Source organism: Bombina bombina, chromosome 2 (assembly GCF_027579735.1).
Source record: "Bombina bombina isolate aBomBom1 chromosome 2, aBomBom1.pri, whole genome shotgun sequence".
In the NCBI taxonomy this organism is placed as follows: domain Eukaryota; kingdom Metazoa; phylum Chordata; class Amphibia; order Anura; family Bombinatoridae; genus Bombina; species Bombina bombina.
The window spans coordinates 1,084,176,733-1,084,197,264 of NC_069500.1; the positions used below are offsets into that span (position 1 = coordinate 1,084,176,733).

The window sequence follows — 20,532 nt, forward strand, 5'->3', positions numbered from 1 at the left end:
CAAAAAAGTGACATTATAAATAAAAATTTAATTTATTTGTAATAACGAAATTATTGCGTCTGCACAAAAAAAAACAAAATAGCATGTTTTTTCATCAATCAACACATTTCCACAAACAAAACAGCAAAACCGCATAACAGGAGCCCCGCCTGATGCTGTAAATCGAATTCGGATTGGTTGCAAGAGTTGTCTGTCATGATGAGTCAGAAGACGCGCTGATGTCTGTAGGCTTTACGTAACTCCAACATACTAATATTCTATTCATCTGCTTTGCATGTTTATAAAGTTTGTCCCGGACAGGACACCGTATAGTGAGGCAGCGTGAAAGCGGCGCAGGAGGGAGAGCTAGTGTACCAAGTACCTCGGTGGGTGAGAGACCTATGAATATATATGTACTGCACGCACCATATAAACGCGTATCGGCCTAATATGTTATGCGTTACATATGTGTAGTGTGTATTATTAAAATACCATTAGCTATACACGATGTTATTTAAACCAACCTAGAGTATAGTTTGTTGTAACCGCATTATTCGTCTGACTAAAGTGAGGATTAAATAGAAGCTCAGTATGACAATCGGTCCCGTGTGTCAATCCAGACGCCTTACTGTGGCTTGTTTCCCGATAGTGTATTAAGTATTGCATTTCTTGGCTTTTTTATTTGTTATAATTATACTTAAAGGGTCATACAAGTGATTAGTAGTTTGAGTACATACAATGTAAAACAAACATTTTGCTTTAAAGGGAGATGATACCATGTTGAAGCAGTTGAAAGTGATGAAGCATAGCTGTAAAAAGCTGACTAAAATATCACCTAAACATCTCTTATGTAAAAATGGAAGATATTTACCTCACAATTTCCTAGTATTTACACCCCACTGTAAAGAGACTTTAAGGGCTCGATTTACCAAAGCCTTACGGCTGCAAGTTCTCACAAGAACTTGCTCGCCGTAATTTATCAAGCAGTGGTCACCAGACTGCCGCTTCCTTAACCTCTTTGCCACCTCTAAGGTGGCGGAATTCAAGCTCCACGGTCGAGTCTGACCGAGTAGATTGACAGCTCCTGCCCGCGTGTGATTGGCTGTGCGCGGGCAGGGGGCGGGATTGCACGCGAGCGCAAAATTGCGCTTGTGTGCAATGGTGATTGCCTGCGGGTAATTTCGCCCCGCCACAGGCGAGCTGAGGCGTACAGGGGCGCGTATACGTGCCCCTGTACGCCTCAGCTTTGAGAAATCTAACCCTAAGTAGCCAATCAGTATACTAGTCCCAGGACGTGTAAGGGAGTGTGCATCTGGCTGGCAAGTGCAGACAGTCATGTTATTTTCCTAATCAGTTTAAAGGGACAGTTTACTCAAAATTTTTCTCCCCTTTAATTCGTTCCCAATGATTCACTTCACCTGCTGGAGTGTATTAAATTGTCTACAAGCATTTCCATTACCCTTATATTGGCATTTGAAATAGTTTATTTAGCCTATGGTACCCCCACCCATCCTGAAGGTTTTTGGCCTCAAGGCCAAGCTGTGTAAACACAGCCAGCAGAAGAAATTGCACTCCCAGTGGGTTATAGAAGAGATAAGGTAATAAATAAAATGTTAATTTGTCATTGTTCTCCAAGTATTGGTGTTCGGTTTATGGACAGATATAAGATAAAGAAGCATGTACACAACGTGATAAAGTAATAAGATCTGATTATACCTACAAGCTCAGACCATTTTATTAGGTTGTGGCTTCAAAACACACAATCAGCTAATTCATATACACAAATAAGCCTTAAAAAAGCAAATCTCATACATTTTATACTCTGCAGCTGGTAAAAAAAAAGTAATTGGAAATGCATTAAGGGAAAAACATTTTTACAGTATACTGTCCCTTTAAAGTTTACTATGAAATCTCACAATATTTCAGTGAAATCTCATGAGATCAAAGCAATGCATAACTTCAGCACTGTTGATGCTGATTAGCAATTTTTTTTTTCCCAATTTGCAGCTGAACCGTAGCTGAAATTCAGAGCATTTATTCTGGTGAGCTGAAGACATTTTGAGATAAAATATCTTACATTTTTACATAGAGATGTTACAGTGATATTTTTATTTTCACTTTTTACAGTTATGCTGCATTACTTTCACATGATTTAGCATATGGGTATTATGTCCCTTTAATCTTTTTGAGGGCTTAAAGGGACATAAAGACATGATCTAATTCACAAGAGCGTGCAATTTTAAAACTAGCGATCCTGCATTACTGTCAGCTTAACCCCCTTAAAAGGGTTAAACCACAGTTTTTGTACTGCTCGGACCCACTGAGGACTGCAGGTCCTGAGCGTAAAACGCCACCTATTCAATTAGCAGTGCTAGCCGCACGACGTGGAACTAGCGCTGTGGATTGGATCACTGTCGTTTTCCGCTCGGGACTAGCAATGCTTTGCTGGTCTCAAGTAGTATTTCTACTTTTTGTTTAACCCTTTTGTGGAGATAAAACACACAGTAGTGCAGGGTCGCTAGTGTCAAAATGACAGGCTCTAACAAATTAAAACAAGTCATTTTTCAACTATAATGGCCTTTTAAAGGGTCATTGAAGTGCAGAAAGAATGCTCTTATGCAGTGGTTCCTAAAGTTTTTCTGGCCACCGCCCCCTTAGCTCCTCAAACTCACCCTTGGTTTCCTCGTTTTTTTATAGTCCTGTTCAACTGTTATTTAAAATAAGTGTACGACCATTAATAAATGAAACACAACACAATACAATTCTAAAGAGTAAACCATAATTTAAATTTACAGAGATGTCGAGTTAGTTTCTTGGAGCATAGTTGTACTACCACACTTGTAAACTTTATGGAGTGTATTCTTCTTGCCAAAGTGCTCTATGTAGTGCACACCATACAGGTAATTTTCAACGATAGCAAAGAGAAGACTGAAAAACTATAGACAGATGACTGTGCAAAGCTACTTTGACAAGCACAGCAACCATTTACTGTGTTTCCTGCTACAGCACAGTAATTCCAAACTGTGGTGTTAATATTGACAATACATGCTAACGTTAACTGGTAAAACAAACTTTCCGTACAAGAGGCTCTAGTCTAACTTCATTAGGGAGTGCGAGTTTCTGATAATCCATAATAAAAGGAAAAACCTTGAAAACAGATTTTAAAGGGACAGTCTAGGCCAAAATAAACTTTCATGATTCAGATAGAGCATGTCATTTTAAACAATTTTCCAATTTACCTTTATCACCAATTTTGCTTTGTTCTCTTGGTATTCTTAGTTGAAAGCTTAACCTAGGAGGTTCATATGCTAATTTCTTAGACCTTGAAGGCCACCTCTTTTCAGAATGCATTTTAACAGTTTTTCACCACTAGAGGGTGTTAGTTCACATATTTCCTATAGATAACACTGTGCTCGTGCTCTTGCAAGTGAAGTTATCTGGGAGCAGGCACTGATTGGCTAAACTGCAAGTCTGTCAAAAGAACTGAAATAAAGGGGCAGTTTGCAGAGGCTTAGATACAAGATAATCACAGAGGTTAAAAGTATATTAATATAACTGTGTTGGTTATGCAAAACTGGGCAATGGGTAATAAAGGGATTATCTATCTTTTAAAACAATAAAAATTCTGGTGTAGACTGTCCCTTTTAAATACAAAGCGAGAGAATGGTTTTGCTACAGCCATCAAGGCTAAAGAGTAGCAAGTGACCATAATCATGTTTTCAAAGATCCACATTGTCTTCTAGGACCCTCTGTCTATACTTTTCTTTTTTTTTTTTTTTTTTTTTTTCTTTTTTTTTTTTTTTTAAATTTTATTTTATATTCAGACAAATTACAATAGATAAAGAAACATAAGTGACAACAACAAAAAAAACAAAAAAACAATCGCTTAATGTTAATACAAAAGATCTATAGAGAAGCTTAAGGAGACTGGAATTACTCCAGTATACGTTCCCTTTTAAGAGCCTATCGACTCTATAAAACTTTACACAAATTTCCTGACAAAAGGGCACTTACTACCACCATCCAGTACACAGTCACCCGACATTGACAATATGAAGGGGAAAAAAAAAAAAAAAAAAAAAAAAAAGGGGGAGATTACCTAAAAAACCTCCTATCCCCCCTGCCCCGTCTCCCCATACACCACGCCCTACTGTCCTAACCCCTTAGATTTGATTTATATGTTTAAATTCTTCCCAATGGGAACGTATCACCTGAAAGACCTCTTCTCTATTCGATCTAAGATATGTGTATTCTTCCAACAACAGTACCTCGTTAATTCTAGTGTTTAGCATTTCCTCATCCGGGACATTTGTTTTTTTCCAATTTCTGGCCAGTAAAGATTTAAATCCATTTAGTACATACATTATTAATTTGGCTCTTGTTTTGCATAAGCCTTTGATGGGTTTGTTTAATAGAGCTGTGTATATATCCAACTCTAAGTCTTCCTTCCCACTCAACTTCTGAATATATCCTGTAATTAATTCCCACATACTTTTTACCCTGGGACAATCCCACCATATATGTTGCATACTACCCACTCCACCACATCCTCTCCAACAATGGTTGGAAGCATTAGGATATATACTATGTAGTCTGGCTGGCGTTAGGTACCATCTGGTAAGTATCTTGTAATTTAATTCCTGGATATTAGAGGATGAGGAGGATCTAGCTACATTAATGCATATAGACCGCCAATCTGAATCTTCTATTTGTCGTCCTGTCTCTAATTCCCATTTTTGCATATAGCTAAGTTTTATAAAATCTGTTGAATTATTAAGAAGTTTATAACTGTATGAAACAGTTCTCCTAATTGGAGTTTCCTTATAGCATATTTTTTCAAAATTGGTCAGTTGTCTGACCAATTTTTCTTTCTCTGAATGAAGTGCTACAAAGTTTTGTAGTTGTAAATACTTTAACCAATTGCCGAAAGTGCCATTGGCTAAGTTCAGCAGCTCCTGTTGGGGTTTGAGTTTCCCATTATCTATAAATTGGCATATCGGTGTAGATTGAATTAAGTTCAGTGGGCTAGAATGACTAGCTATATGCCCACCCTGAAACTCCACGTTATTAGTAATCGGGAGGAGAGGTGAAGGAGTAGATGAAATATAAGGATGCTCTGTTATAATTTTCCCCCAAGTTAAGAAAATATGCTTAATCATCGGAAACTGCATAATTTTTACAGGTCTACCTTTAATTGATGACCATATTAATTTATTCATTGGTTGAAATGCTATAATGTTATTTTCTAACTGTACCCACGCTTTATTCTTGTAATTTATATGCCAATCTAAAATCCTTTGTAAAGTAATTGCTCTATGATAGTTTCTAATATTTGGTATCCCTAGCCCCCCTTCTGATCTTGACTTGTAAAGTATAGAAGCTCTAATTCTTGGTTTAGTTTGGTTCCAAATAAAAGAATTTATAGTTTTTTGGAGATTGAGACAATAAGTATAGGGGATATTAATGGGAATAGTCTGAAACAAATATAAAATACGTGGGAGGATATTCATTTTAACAGTGTGTATACGACCTAGCCATGATATCGTTTTGGATCTCCATACACTGAGATCTGATTGGATTTTAGCAGCTAACATTGAATAGTTTTCCGCAAAAAGGCGTGTGTCGTCAGCTGACAGTTGAACCCCTAGATATTTTAAGGACGAATCTTTCCAGGCATATGTACTGCCCGCCTTACACTCGTGGTAATCTCTTGGTGAAATTACAAGTTTAAGTGCTTCCGATTTATTCTTATTAATAAGAAAATTTGAATAGCTTCCGAATTCCTGCAGTATCTGGTCTAATTTTTTAATAGACCTGACAGGGTCTGATATTGTGAGTAACACGTCATCCGCGTATAATGATATCTTAAATTCTTGAACCCCTATTTTTATGCCAGTAATATTTACGTCTGAGCGGATTTTTGCAGCTAAAATCTCCATAGAAAGGACGAATAATAACGGGGACAGGGGACAGCCCTGTCTCGTTCCATTTGAAATCTTAAAGGACTCTGAAAGTACTCCATTAATTTTTATTTTAGCCGATGGTAATGCATAAAGATGGAAAATACGTTGTATAATTTTTTCCCCAAAACCAAATTTACTAAGTGTTAAACGTAAAAAAGACCAGTCTAGCCGGTCAAAAGCCTTTTCTGCGTCTAGTGAAAGCATGACCGCCGGGATCTTATGTATTTTAACATACTTTATTAAATATAGAGCCTTGATGGTATTGTCTCTTGCTTCTCTGCGTGGTACAAAACCTACTTGATCTATATTTATAATTTCCGGTAATATTTTATTAATTCTATTTGCTATGAGTTTGGCATAAATTTTAACATCATTATTCAATAAAGAAATAGGTCTGTAACTTGCTGGTATTTTGGGATCTTTACCTGGTTTATGTAAGACTATAATCTTTGCTTCAAGCATTTCTTTTGCTAAGAGAGGTTCTGCACTCGTTGAATTAAAGTATAGTAGAAGTTTTGGGGCCAGAATCTCACTAAATGTTTTATAATAAATTGAGGTAAATCCATCTATTCCTGGACTTTTCCCTAAAGCGAATGTTTTGATGGTCTGTATAATCTCCTGTAGGGAGAAGGGTTCATCCAACATTTTTTTTTGAGAGTCCGTTATAGAAGGAATCTTTGTTTTATTAATATATTTAGCTTTATCTGATAAAAAATTTGTATCTTCTTTTTGTGTATCCAGATTATATAGTTGTTGATAATAGCTCTGAAACACATTAGCGATGTCCTGGCTCCCTACCTTAAGGGTCCCCGTCCTGTCTATTATTTTAGACACATATGTTTGTAGTGTTCTTTTTTTTAACGCTCGAGCTTATAGTCTACCGGCTTTATTACCACCGTTAAAAAATACCTTTTTAAGCTGTAACGCTCTATGTTGCACTCCCTTCTCCAGGAAGCCATTCAAATTTTCCCGTTCTTTTTTAAGAGAGTCTGTTAATTGTTTATTATTTGGTTCCCTCTTATGTTTATATTCCGCCCTGGAGAGTGACTCTAATAGGCGTGCGTATTGTTCTCTATTTTGTCTATTTAGTCTAGATTTGTATTTTATGAATTCACCCCTTATTACCGCTTTATGAGCGACCCACCACGTACTAGGAGAGGTATCTTCTATGGTATTATTTTCGAAATAGGATTCTATGGATTTTAAAATGGACTGTCTTATTTGAAGGTCTTTTAAAAGGTTATCATCTAAACGCCATTGGTAAGGAACTATTGGTTTTTGGGGCCAACATAGCTGCATAGATACAAGAGAATGGTCTGACCAGGTGATATTATGTATTTTGGCCTCTTGGACTAATATATAACTGTTTTGGTCAATCCAAAAGTAGTCTATGCGTGTATAAGATTTTTGGGGTGGGGAGTAATAAGTATAGTCTCTGATAGATGGATGAAGTGTCCTCCATACATCTATTAATGACAGAGAAAAAAGATTTGACTTAACTGAGTTAATAATATGTTTAGAAATATTACTTTTAAATTTAGAGCAATCCTCCCTGGGCTCCATTGGAATATTAAAATCACCCCCCATAATTAAGGTGCCTTTTTGTATATCTAATATCCGATTGTGTATCTTCTTAAAGAATAGTTTCTGCCCTCTATTTGGGGCATAAATGTTTACTAATGTAACTGGTCTATTGTACAATAAACCCACCAAACAGATAAATCTCCCTTCTTCATCCTTATCCATCTGGGTAAGTTGAAATGGGGAGTCTCTATGAAATAATATACAGACTCCATTTTTCTTTAAGTTGTTGGAGCTCTGATATATAGTGGGATAATAGTTATTTGAAAAATTGGGTACTTTATTTCTATTAAAATGGGATTCTTGTACAAAAATGATGTCTCCCTTTTCTTTAAGAAAGCTATGAAGGGCTTTATTACGTTTCTGCGGGCTATTCAGCCCCTTAGCATTTTGAGATAATAGGCAAATCTTTCTTTTATCTAACTTCATTCTTTAAACAAATGCACAAGTCCAAAAAAGGAATGCGTATAAAAAAAGCTGAAAAAGAGGGGTGCCGGGGAGGCAGGGGCAGGGCAGGAAGAGAAGGAGGAAAAGAAAAAAAAAAAAAAAAAAAAAAAAAAAGGGGGGGGGGAAGGGAAGGGGGAACACACACATCCATACATGATCCATTCATAACCTATCCAAAACAAAATGTTGGGGAAAATTAAACCGACAGATGGGTTTTCCCCTTTTGGCAAATATGCAAAAAATATTCCTAATTAAAAATGTTCTATGTCCCTATAATACCCCCTATTAATTAGAGCCTACTGATCCCTGCCCTTTCATACAAGAGGGCCAGCCTGGCGACTCCCTACCAAATTTCTTATTATAACTAATCCGGGTAAATATAATTTTCTTGAATAACCAGATCTACCACTATCTCAACTCAGCCAATATACTATGTTAGTAAAAAAAAAAAAAAAAAAAGGGGGGGGAGGGGAAGTAGAAAAATTGCTTAATAATTTTGTGCTACCCGTGATAGGCCCTTTTAACCATTCTATGCAAAGATCCAAATTCCTTAATCCATATAAATGATTCCAAAAAAAAAAAAAAAAAAAAAAAAATACATTCTACTTCACTTTTATAGCAATGTGGCACCCAGGTTATAAAATTATGAACTAAATTCCGCCCCAAAAAAATGCTCCTTAAAACCGTGTTCCAAAAAAAAAAAATACATTCTACTTCACTTTTATAGCAATGTGGCACCCAGGTTATAAAATTATGAACTAAATTCCGCCCCAAAAAAATGCTCCTTAAAACCGTGTTCCAAAAAAAAAAAAAAAAAAAAAAAAAAAAAGTGCACAGTACAGAAAATAGTTTTTTAAACCACCCAACTTTGTGCAGATACCATAGTGCCCCTCCCCACCCCCCCTACGAGGAAAGAGGTGGAGGAAGGCCATCTTTAAATACAAAACTATGTGCAATATATAACTCATAAAATTAACGTGAAACCTAAGTGAAAGGAAAAAAAAAAAAAAAAAAAAAAAAGGGGAAGAGGGGGGGGGGGAGATAATATAAAAATTGTTTGATAACATTGTGCTACCCGTGAGTGACCATTTTAAACATACCGCTAACATATCTACATCTGGGCAAAGATACAAGTCCCTTAACCCGTGTAAGTGATTTCTATTAGACAGGGTTTTTTGTGTCGGTGCCTTAGTACCCCTCCCCACCTCCAAGAAACCAAGGGGGGGAAGAGGAGAAAAAAAAAAAAAAAAAAAAGAAAAAAAATTTACATTCTATCTCACTTTTATACATCACCTAACAAAGCACCCAAGTTTTAAAATTGTGAACTGAATATCAGCCTATAAAAATACCCCTTAAAACCGTGTTTCTCAAAAATATAATGTGAGAAGAGAAAAAAAAAAAAAATAAATAAATAAATTTTTTTCTTCTCTTCTTCTCCTTCTCCCCTTGTGCAAATACCATAATGCCCCTCCCCACCCCACCTCTAGGGGAAAAGGTGGAGGGGGGGCATCTTTAAATACGAAATTGTGTGCAATATATTAATCATTTATAATTAACGTGAAACCAAAGAGAAAAAAAAAAAAAAAAAAAGGGGAAATAAAGTTACTTTGCATTATTGTGCTATCCATATAAAACCATTTTAAACATACCCCCAATAAACCTATTTCTAATAAACAAGAGAGAAGAGAAAAAGGAAAATTCTATAAAACAAAATTTTGTGTTCATACTCTAATGTTCCTCCCTATCCCCGCCTCCAAGGGGCGAGGAGAGGGAGGGAACCTACAAAAAAGCATATATAGAAAAAAAAAAACATTGAACACCGCATTTATCCCTTCTCCTGACAAAACTCCCCCCTGATGTGATTTACTATCGTGACATTTTTGTAAAAAAAAAAAAAAAAAAAAAAGAACCCCACCCCCCCCCTAAGTTAAAACCCAGGGGGGGGATACATGGTATGGTTATTCAGAATAATTGGTAGCAAGCTTGTCTCTTTCTGTCATCACATGTTAGAGTTTGGAGATGTCCCTATACAGTTATTAAGAATTAACTCTTCCTGAGTATTAGGCTTTTCCAGCTGCTTTCTCCTAACTGGGACTTTTATCCATTGTGGGCCCCTTAGTCTCTGTGTTACACTTATATTGGATGGATTGATAATCTCCCCTCTCTCTTGATTGTTGGAACTGTCTGATACAGGAGTACTGATTCCTAAAGTGTCACAGAAAGTTTTGAGGTCTTGTAGCGATTTTAGGGTCGCAGACTTCCCATCCACTGTGGCTCTTAGGCCAAAGGGGAATCCCCATCTATAGGGAATTTTTAGATCATTAAGGTGCAAGGTGAGAAATCTGAGTTCTTTTCTTTTTTGTAAAGTCCTTGGGCTGATATCAGTGAAAATTTGAATGTGATGGCCTTCAAACGTAATATTTTGATGTTGTCTTGTCGCTTGTAGAATGGCCTCTTTGTCTTTAAAATGTGCAAATTTAATTATTACGTCTCTGGGAGGTTCACCCTTATTATATCTGGGCTTTAAAGCTCTATGGCACCTTTCTAGAGTCTTATCTGAGTAATTTTCCATCCCTGTTAGGGTAGTGAAGAATTTTAGCAGGAATTTTTCAAGGTTTACTGGGGGTATGTCTTCTGGTATTCCCCTAATCCTTAGGTTAGACCTCCTCTGCCTATTCTCCATATCCTCTAGCTGATTTTGTAGGGATGTTATAGCTTCACCTTGCTGATGGATCTGAAGAGACATGGTGTCTATATGGTTAACCCATACTTCTTTGTCTTCCTCCAGTTGGGCTACTCTGCTCCCTATCTCCCCTATGTCTTTTTTAATTGCGCTGAATTCATTTTTAATGCATAATTTCACTTGATTGAGTTCCTCCAGCAGAGTTTGAATATCTGCTTTTGTAGGTAGACTTTGCAGATCAGCTTTCGTTAAAGGGGGTATAATTAATTCGGGAGAACTCATAGAAGTATTAGGTGAGGCCCGTTCTATTGATTGATTCAGTGAGGAAGATTCGGTGGCTTTAAAAAAGGAATCTACCTTTGAAACATGAGTTGACTTAGATTTCCCATTTTTATCCTGTTTAGCTGTTCTCTTTGAGGTCATTCTGAGCCCTTATTATCTGTCTCCTGGGAAGCTGAGGGTGTATGGGACCCTTTTACCTAAAGCTTAAAATACTATAAGCAATTTAGGTTTTATCCCTCTGTGCTGGAATTTTAGCAGGTTGGAGGCGTACTGGCTCTAATGTGTTAACACATATATAGGTTCTGCTGAGTCTAATAGAGGAGTTTTTTAAACAATCTTATATGTTCCCTTCTATAGACCTCTCTGTTGCCTGTAATGTCTCAAATTTACAGTAGTTGAGGCAGCCAAGTTTTTAAATTGTCCCAGTAGGGGGGAAACCAGGGGAAGAGAAAAACACAAGGGGGGAGAAAAAAAGAAAAAGACCTTTACCTTTCTTCTCTTTACTTCCTTACTCTCTTCCTCTTCTCCCCCTCCTCCTGCCCCCCCTCCACTGGGGACAGGTAGATGAGAGATGTACCTCCTCTGCAGCTTTGGTGGCCCCCTTAGGCTTTTATCTGCCTTAGTGCCGCTCTGCTTATTTGTAATCCAAAAGTAAACAGTGAGAGGGCCCCTCGCTGGTCCTGAGCCTGTAAAGATGTAACCGGATTTTCCTCCGTGGGTTATCCTCTTGGCTGTGATGCCACTGTCTGTCTGTGCTGAGGGTCTCAGTGTCCGCTGCTCCTCGTTATATAAATCCGTATCCCCCCTGCTACCTACTCTCTTTCATAGGTAGCACGGAACAAATGCTTAATTGAAGGGATGTATACTATTTTATCTCCGTGCTGCTGTGCATGCGGTGTGACTCAGGGACTACCTTTTCCAGGTTCCCCAATTGCTAGAGAGAGAGCTGTGTGATAGGCAATGGTGAAGTCTCGATTCTTCCGACTTCTCTCTTGTACTACCCAGCAGCTGCAGAAAGCGTAGATTATGCCTCTCTCTCCTTCCTCTGAGCGAGGCTCTCTCTACTCCCCTCTTTCTCCTGCAGCAAGGAGGAGAGCCGGTTACTTTACCAGGGGGAAATCCTGCCTGTCCACAAGTGCAGTTCTTTATGTGCGGCTTCTAACTCAGTGTGGTAGCCACAGGTAGCGAAGATTGTAAGCGGATTGACCTCTCCGCCTCCTATAGTGTACCTCCGGGCTCAATCCCCTCCTCCTCCTGCAGCGTTTCACCGGGCTACTTCGAGAGCGGTATACCTTCAGGTCTTGCCCTTCACTGGGGTGATAGCTGCATCGGGGCCGCCGGCAAAGTCATGCCCACAAAAGCACTCCCGCACACAGCAAAGAACGCCCCCGCCAGCACAGGCTGCACCCCGCCCCCTCCACTGTGCAAAGCACCCTCTGCCTCCCTCCCCCTCCCACTGCCCCGGAACCAAGGAGGACCACCGAACACCCTGCACAGGTGCAAGTCCCGCCCACCCACAGGTGCGTTTCATTGTATGCAAGTTCTGTTTGTAATCCTTTTTACAGCTTACGGGTCACAGAGTTTATAAACTGGGGTTTAGCTAATTTGACATATACTGAAAAACCTTAAATTAGGACATAGAAAGGCTTTTTAAATTGCCAAATAGAGGACGGTTAAGCAGGAGCTCTAAAGGTGTGCGGCCATTCTCAACCTCGGCCGGCTCCTCCCCCCCCGCACTAATAGTTTCTACCAAAAGTAAATTTTCATGATAGGGTATCCTGTCTATACTTTTCATGCCTATTAGAGCCCACCTCTGTAATCCTGTTGCCGTCCCCAGGGGCCGTACCACCCCTTCTTTGGGAACCACTTTTTTAATGTATTAGACCATTTTATTATTGCATGACATCTTGCATATATTTGTGTTTAATCTGTGAAGATGGCATTCACTACAGACTTTTTAAGCCCCTTCATATGAAAAAGGGGTTTGCCAACCTTAAAAATTAGGGTCTTGCGGCTTACTGGGTAGCAGATGTTTTATTTGGGACTTTCATTCGCCTATATGCTAGCTGATTTTAAGATGCTTTGGGCTCTAACAGAGAGCCTGGCATTCCTATCTAAGCACTGATTTGGAGCAAGAGGCATTTCTCAAATGAGGGCTATACCCTTAGTGGCTATCAAGAGATCACTATGGCGGCAGTGATCACCATACAAATGGACAAAATCATGTGGATGGGATGTCCCCTATGGGGTCTGGACCCAACATATGAAAGAGGTAATACTTTGTTTTCAATTGACCTATGAGAATCATCTGACAGCTGGATGGACTGACCAATGGCTGCTAACTGTTTTTGGGTTCCTTGCAAGAACTACCTCTCTGAAACCAAATTTTTACCTCTTCCTGTTTTTTGGAAGGTGCCGCTCCGAACCCACCAGTCGGCACACGATCATTGACTCATGCTGATGACGTCAGACGCCAGTAAAGATATTCCGCAGCAATACCAATAATACCGCACAAGGCAGGGTGCAGTGCCAACGATGCAGCAAATCAACTGCAGGTAAATGGTAGAAAGTCCAGCAGCACAGCAGTGAAATTAAAAAAGACGTTTATTTCAACATACTGGTAAAAATACAAATACAGGTCGGCTGTAGCGCTTCCTTGTAGACTATTAGTCTGAAGAAGCGCCACTAAGGGGCGTGAAATGCGTCAGTCGACCTGTCTATGTTTGTATTTTTACCAGTATGTTGAAATAAATTTTTATTTAATTTCACTGCTATGCTGCTGGACTTTCTACTTTTGCATGACTTGGAAATCTGTCCACCCAGATTTGCATCCAACTTGTGTGTAATGCCAGTGTTCTGTCAGAAGAGCGAAGTCATCAGACTAGCGAACAGAAGTGATGTTCCGTCAGTTGTCTGATAACAAACCCATACCACTCGTGCTCCTCATTGTAGTCGTATTCCAAAGCGACTATGTCACAATCATTGAATTCACTCTTCTGATTCACTCTTCTGATTCACTCTTCTGATTCACTCTTCTGATTCACTCTTCTGATTCACTCTTCTGATTCACTCTTCTGATTCACTCTTCTGATTCACTCTTCTGATTCACTCTTCTGATTCACTCTTCTGATTCACTCTTCTGATTCACTCTTCTGATTCACTCTTCTGATTCACTCTTCTGATTCACTCTTCTGTTAGAACAAGTCCCCCTATCATACATCCACCGTTAAATTAAACTGATGTAGCTCCAGAACTGATTTTTACTGGGAGTTGTGGCGCAGAGAACAAGAACGGACAATGGTGACACATTCACCTCCTTAGTATGACACACAGAGCCATGTGGCGGGGTATGAGATTAAAGGGGGTGAATGTGTCACCATTGTCCGTTCTCTGCGCCACACCATTTACAGATTTAAATAAAAATGTATTTAAATCTGTAAATGGTTCATTCCATAAACCTTAGGTCTGATCACTCTATGCAGACACAACCATTAGATTTTGTGGGGCCACGTGACAGTGTACATCAAGTTTTTTTTTTTTTAATGGAATCCGCCCTATACTTTAACTGTTTCATTTGGGATTCACATTTTTTTTAATATTTCAAACTGTATGTTTTGTTTTTTTCACCCCCATTGTACGTCACTGAAGGCAACTTGCCTGTATAAATCTTGGACCCTCTGATGCTGTGCGCATGCACAGAGTGTGTCGGGAGCGCATGCGCAATAAAGACTAATCTCCATATAACTCTTCGACCCTTTGCTGCTACTGAAACAGCTGTATTTTTTTCCAGCCCTATTGAACGTCGCCGCGCGCATGCGCACTGAAGGCAACTCGCCTGTATAAATCCTGTTTGCTCTGATGCCATGCGCATGCGCGGAGTGTCGGGAGTGCATGCGCAATAAAGGCTAATCTCCATATAATTCCTCGACCCTTTGCTGCTACTGAAACAGCTGATTTTGAGAGGTTGGACCACTTGCGCATGCGCAGTGAGCGCCACACACTCCAACAGCTGATGTCAAGTCACCAGAAGTGACGCAGGTCCCGCATTCTTATAAGTCGAGACTTATTTTAGAACACCAATGGCCCTTTCTCTCCCATGAGCGAAAGGGCCTGTCAATCGCTTTAAACAAGTGTTTGCATGTGCAAGCCTGCCCTGCAAGGTCCCAAAAGCAGCATACGCTGCTTAGTACCCTTAGCCCCATCTGTTCTGAGGGGCCGGCTCCTCCTTTTTTAGCTTTTGATAATTTCAGAAAGTGCATAATTTGTGTAAAGAATCTCAAAAGTAACGAAAGGGGTTTATAAATACACTGCAAAATATTGTTAACTAATTTAGCGGGGGTAAGAAACCAAATCCTTTAATTCCACCCATCGATAAATAAAGGTTACAAAAGTTTGTTTAAACAGCATAACAAAAAATGATTAAAAAGCAGCCGACTGAACTTGCTTACAGTTGACAACAAAGCTTCTTCATAAAAATATATAATTTTAATTCATTTTTGACGTCGCATTCCTGCCCACAAAATGAAAGTGTCTAGACCATTCCATAACGGCCAGTCTTGCTACATTAGTAGTAGTATTGAGATACATGACTTACCAGAGATATGCTGCTTGTACTGATGCTGTGGATACTGCTGCTCTCTCTGATTACACTGTGGTCACATGACCGCAGACATTGAAATATCATCGGTTTGGTCGAGGACCTATTGCGCATGCAAAGGTTATCTATGTTCCAGAGCTCATGCGTGGGTACATGCGGCTAATGAGAAAAAACCCAGGTTGTCCACCGTGATCGGCTAATGCAAATTAGCCTTATGGTGAGTTTGGAAATCCGCCCATTTTGGAGTAAAGATTGCAGGGAAACTACTTAACGTAAGGTATTTGAGCAATTTTTTTAAATATATTAAAGTGGTGGTGGAAAACTTTCCACTTTATAAAAACAGATCCGGAATATTGACGATATTTAGATGTAGTTTAATTCATCAGTTGTAATGAAGATGCGCTGTGCCTTACTTTTTAATATAGCACTGAAATTTAAATTCTCCTTGCTCAGACCGCCCAGTTCAAAAGTATTTTTTTCTGTGACCATATGGTTTGATTTGTTCTGCAGTTAGGGCTCTATATACAACAAGTACATAAATTTGAGAACAGTTCAAATTTTAGCTCACAAAAAAAAAACTTTTGAAGTAGGCGGCCAGAGCGTGGGATATTTTAATTTCATATCTATATTAAAAAGTAATTTCTAGTGCATCTTCATTGCAACTTATGAATTAAACTCTATCTAAAAAATAACTAACATTCCTGATCTTTTTTCATAAAGAGGAGAGTTTACTATCACTTTAACCTATACAATGCCAAAATATAAATATTTGCCTTTTACATCCCTTCAACTTGTCTTTAGGAAAGAGGGGGTAATTGTACCTGAAACCCTGTAGCATCCATGGACATATTTAAAGGGACAGTTTACAATATAATTTTTGTTTTAAAAGATAGTCCCTTTATTAACCATTCCCCAGTTTTGCATAATCAATAGTTATATTAATATACTTTTTACCTCTGTGATTACCTTGTATCTAAGCATCTTGTAACCGCCCCCTGATCACATTACTTTTTATTTATTATCTATTGACTTGCAGTTGTGCTAACTCTTAAATAACTCCTCTGGCGTGAACACAATGTTATCTATATGGCCCACATGGACTAGCAGTCTTCTGTTGTGAAAAGCAAATAAAAAAAGCATGTGCTTAAGAGGCTGTCTATAGTGGCTTAGAAACAGGCAGACATTTAGAGGTTTAAATGTTATAAAGTACAGGTAGCCCTCAGTTTACGCCGGGGTTAGGTTCCAGAAGGAATGGTTGTAAATTGAAACCCAGTTTATAATGTAATTCAATGGGAAGTGAGGGAGTTAGGTTCCAGGCCCCTCTCAAAATTGGCATAAGTAACACCTAATACATTATTTTTAAAGCTTTGAAATGAAGACTTTAAATGCTAAACAGCATTATAAACCTAATAAAATAATCACACAACACAGAATATTTAATTAAACTAAGTTAAATGAACAAAAACATTTGCTAAACAGCATTATAAACCTAATAAAATAATCACACAACACAGACTTTACTTGCATTTTTCTGCAAACAGTTCTTTCTATGCATTCCAATCTGGACTGATTTATAGAAAGGAAGATCTTGTTCCTTTGCAAGCTGCTCGATAGCTCAGGTCTGGTTAAACTGATTAATTTCAGCTTGCTTGGCTTGCATATCTTTGCTGCAACACAAGCGGACAGCCCCACCTACTGGCTATTTTAATCAATGCACTGCTTCTCAATGCTTTTCAATAGCAGTCACATGACTGAAAAAAAATGTTGTTATTCTGAAACGGTGCAAATTGAACCGTTGTAAACCGAGGACCACCTGTATATTAATATACCAATGTTGGTTGTGCAAAGCTGGGGAATGGGTAGTAAATGCATTATCTATCCTTTTAAGCAATAACAATTTTAGTGTAGACTGTCCCTTTAAAAATCTCGTTTACATAACTAATATCCTTGGATAGCCACTTTTTTTAGTTTAATATAGATAAAAAAAAAAAAAAAAAAAAAATCCCCACATGCAACATGTGTTCTTCAGGATTTTTGTATGAATATTCTGGAATGAAAAGTCATGACTGTATACCTGGGACCCCATTACATATGCAGCGTGGCCCGCAGAAGCCGGCGACGCCGGTTTTTGCGCGTTTTTGGTATCCTATATACAGCGCCGCATGCAACATGTGTTCCTCAGGATTTTTGTATGAATATTCTGGAATGAAAAGTCATGACTGTATACCTGGGGCCCCATTACATATGCAGCGTGGCCCGCAGAAGCCGGCGACGCCGGTTTTTGCGCGTTTTTGGTATCCTATAAACAGCGCCACATATAAATGCGGCACGTATATTTCACCTGTCGCCCGCAATTTTTACTCCCATAAGCTAACATGGGACTGCGTCGTAAATTGGTATCCAATATCCAGCGCAAGGCCTTATGTGGCGAAAATGGAGAAATCTTACTCCATTTTTACCTCGCGATAAAAGGCAGCCGTAGCAGGCCTTGCGCTGACTATGGGAGCACCGTAACTCCCGAAAATGCCTTGAAAAATAAACTAACGCATGCGCAATGTCTACCTGTCGACCGCAATCCCTCACAGCAATAACTAATAAACTGTATTAACCCCTAAACTGCCATAGCCCACATAGCCTATTAAATCTATTAACCCCTAATCTGTCGCCGCCACTATAATAGTTATTAACCCCTAAACCTAAGTCTAACCCTAACCCCCCTAACTTAAATATTATTCAAATAAATCTAAATATTACTATTAACTATATTCCTATTTAAAACTAAATACTTGCCTAAAAATAAACCCTACGATAGCTACAATATAATTAATAATTACATGGTAGCTATTTTAGGATTTATTTTAATTTTACAGGCAACTTTGTATTTATTTTAACTAGGTTCAATAGCTATTAAATAGTTAATAACTATTTAATAGCTACCTAGTTAAAATAATTACAAATTTACCTGTAAAATGAAACATAACCTAAGTTACAATTACACCTAACACTACACTATCATTAAATTAATTAAATAAATTAACTACAATTACCTAAAATTAAATACAATTAAATAAAATAAACTATAGTACAAAAAAACAAACACTAAATTACAGAAAATAAAAATTTTTTACGTGAAGTTTAATCTAATTACACCTAATCTAAGCCCCCTAATAAAATAAAAAAGCCCCCCAAAATAATAAAATGCCCTATACTAAATTACAAATAGCCATTAAAAGGGCTTTTTGCGGGGCATTGCCCCAAAGTAATCAGCTCTTTTACCTGTTAAAAAAGAAATACACCCCCCCCAGCATTAAAACCCACAACCCACCACCCACACCCAATCCCCCCTTAAAAAAAAAAAACACACTACCCCATTGAAGATCACCCTACCTTGAGCCGTCTTCATCCTATCCGGGCAGAAGTCTTCATCCAAGCGGCATCTTCTATCTTCTTCCATCCGACGAGGAGCGGCTCCATCTTGAAGACATCAGACGCGGAGCATCCTTCCTGGCTGACGGACTAACGACGAATGAAGGTTCCTTTAAAGGATTGCTTTCTGTTATAATTTTTAAGCTAAACAACTAACATATTAAAGTTAATAAACATTAATTAAAACCTACTGACCTATATTTTCTCCAAAACAAAGTTTCATAACGTTCTAAAAGTTATGTCTTTTATTCGCCGATGATGTCACGTTATCCTGCCCACTATTTTCAGCACTGCATGTTCAAAATACTTAAACCAATAACTTTGTGTTTAAAGCGCCATTTTGGAACCTAGGTATTGTAAATGGATTGGTACAGAGCAAAGGATACCCACGGAGTGGGTTTGGAAAACAATTAAATTTGCAGACAAGATTTCTGATATACGGTAGAGATATGTTAATGAAATGTTATTGATAAAAAGCGTAGTTGGTTAGTAACAGGCATAGAAAATATTTACTTACAGTGGCCCTTTAAATGACGTCATCCAAGATGGCGTCCCTTGAATTCCGATTTGCTGATAGGATTCTATCAGCCAATCGGAATTATGGTAGGAAAAATCCTATTGGCTGATGCAATCAGCCAATCGGATTGAGCTTGCATTCTATTGACTGATTGGAACAGCCAATAGAATGCGAGGTCAATCCGATCAGCCAATCGGATTGACCTCGCATTCTATTGGTTGTTCCAATCAGTCAATAGAATGCAAGCTCAATCTGATTGCATCAGCCAATAGGATTTTTCCTACCTTAATTCTGATTGGCTGATAGAATCCTATCAGCCAATCGGAATTCAAGGGACGCCATCTTGGATGACGTCATTTAAAGGAACCTACATTAGTCGTCAGTCCGTCGGCCAGGAAGGATGCTCCGCGTCGGCTGTCTTCAAGATGGAGCCGCTCCTCGTCTGATGGAAGATGATACAAGATGCCGCTTGGATGAAGACTTCTGCCCGGATGGAGGACCACTTGTGCCCGGATCGGATGCAGACTTCTGCCCTGCTGGGTGAAGACGGCTCAAGGTAGGGTGATCTTCAATGGGGGGTAGTGTTAGGTTTTTTTAAGGGGGGATTGGGTGGGTTTTAGAGTAAAGTTGGGTTTGGGGGGGGGTGTATTTCTTTTTTTACAGGTAAAAGATTACTTTGGGGCAATGCCCCGCAAAAAGCCATTTTAAGGGCTATTTGTAATTTAGTATAGGGTAGGACATTTTATTATTTGGGGGGGGGGCTTTTTTATTTTATTAGGGGGCTTAGATTAGGTGTAATTAGATTAAACTTCTTGTAATTTTTTTATTTTCTGTAATTTAGTGTTTGTTTTTTTGTACTATAGTTTATTTTATTTAATTGTATTTAATTTTAGGTAATTGTAGTTAATTTATTTAATTTAATGATAGTGTAGTGTTAGGTGTAATTGTAACTTAGGTTTTATTTTACAGGTAAATTTGTCATTATTTTAACTAGGTAGCTATTAAATAGTTATTAACTATTTAATAACTATTGAACCTAGTTAAAATAAATACAAAG

At 38.4% G+C, this 20,532-nt stretch overlaps 1 protein-coding gene across 3 annotated transcripts in view; it reads left to right on the plus strand.

The window, feature by feature from the left end:
* Positions 1–230: 230 nt before the first annotated feature.
* The window catches only part of LSM6 (LSM6 homolog, U6 small nuclear RNA and mRNA degradation associated), a 77,578-nt gene continuing 57,276 nt past the window's right edge, over positions 231–20,532 (plus strand). Inside the window, exon 1 of one of the 3 annotated variants that reach the window (XM_053703712.1) lies at positions 231–365. The gene's annotated coding sequence lies outside the window, so the exon portion shown is untranslated. The remainder of the gene's footprint in view (positions 366–20,532) is intronic. The other 2 variants (XM_053703711.1, XM_053703713.1) reach the window with 2 other exon arrangements.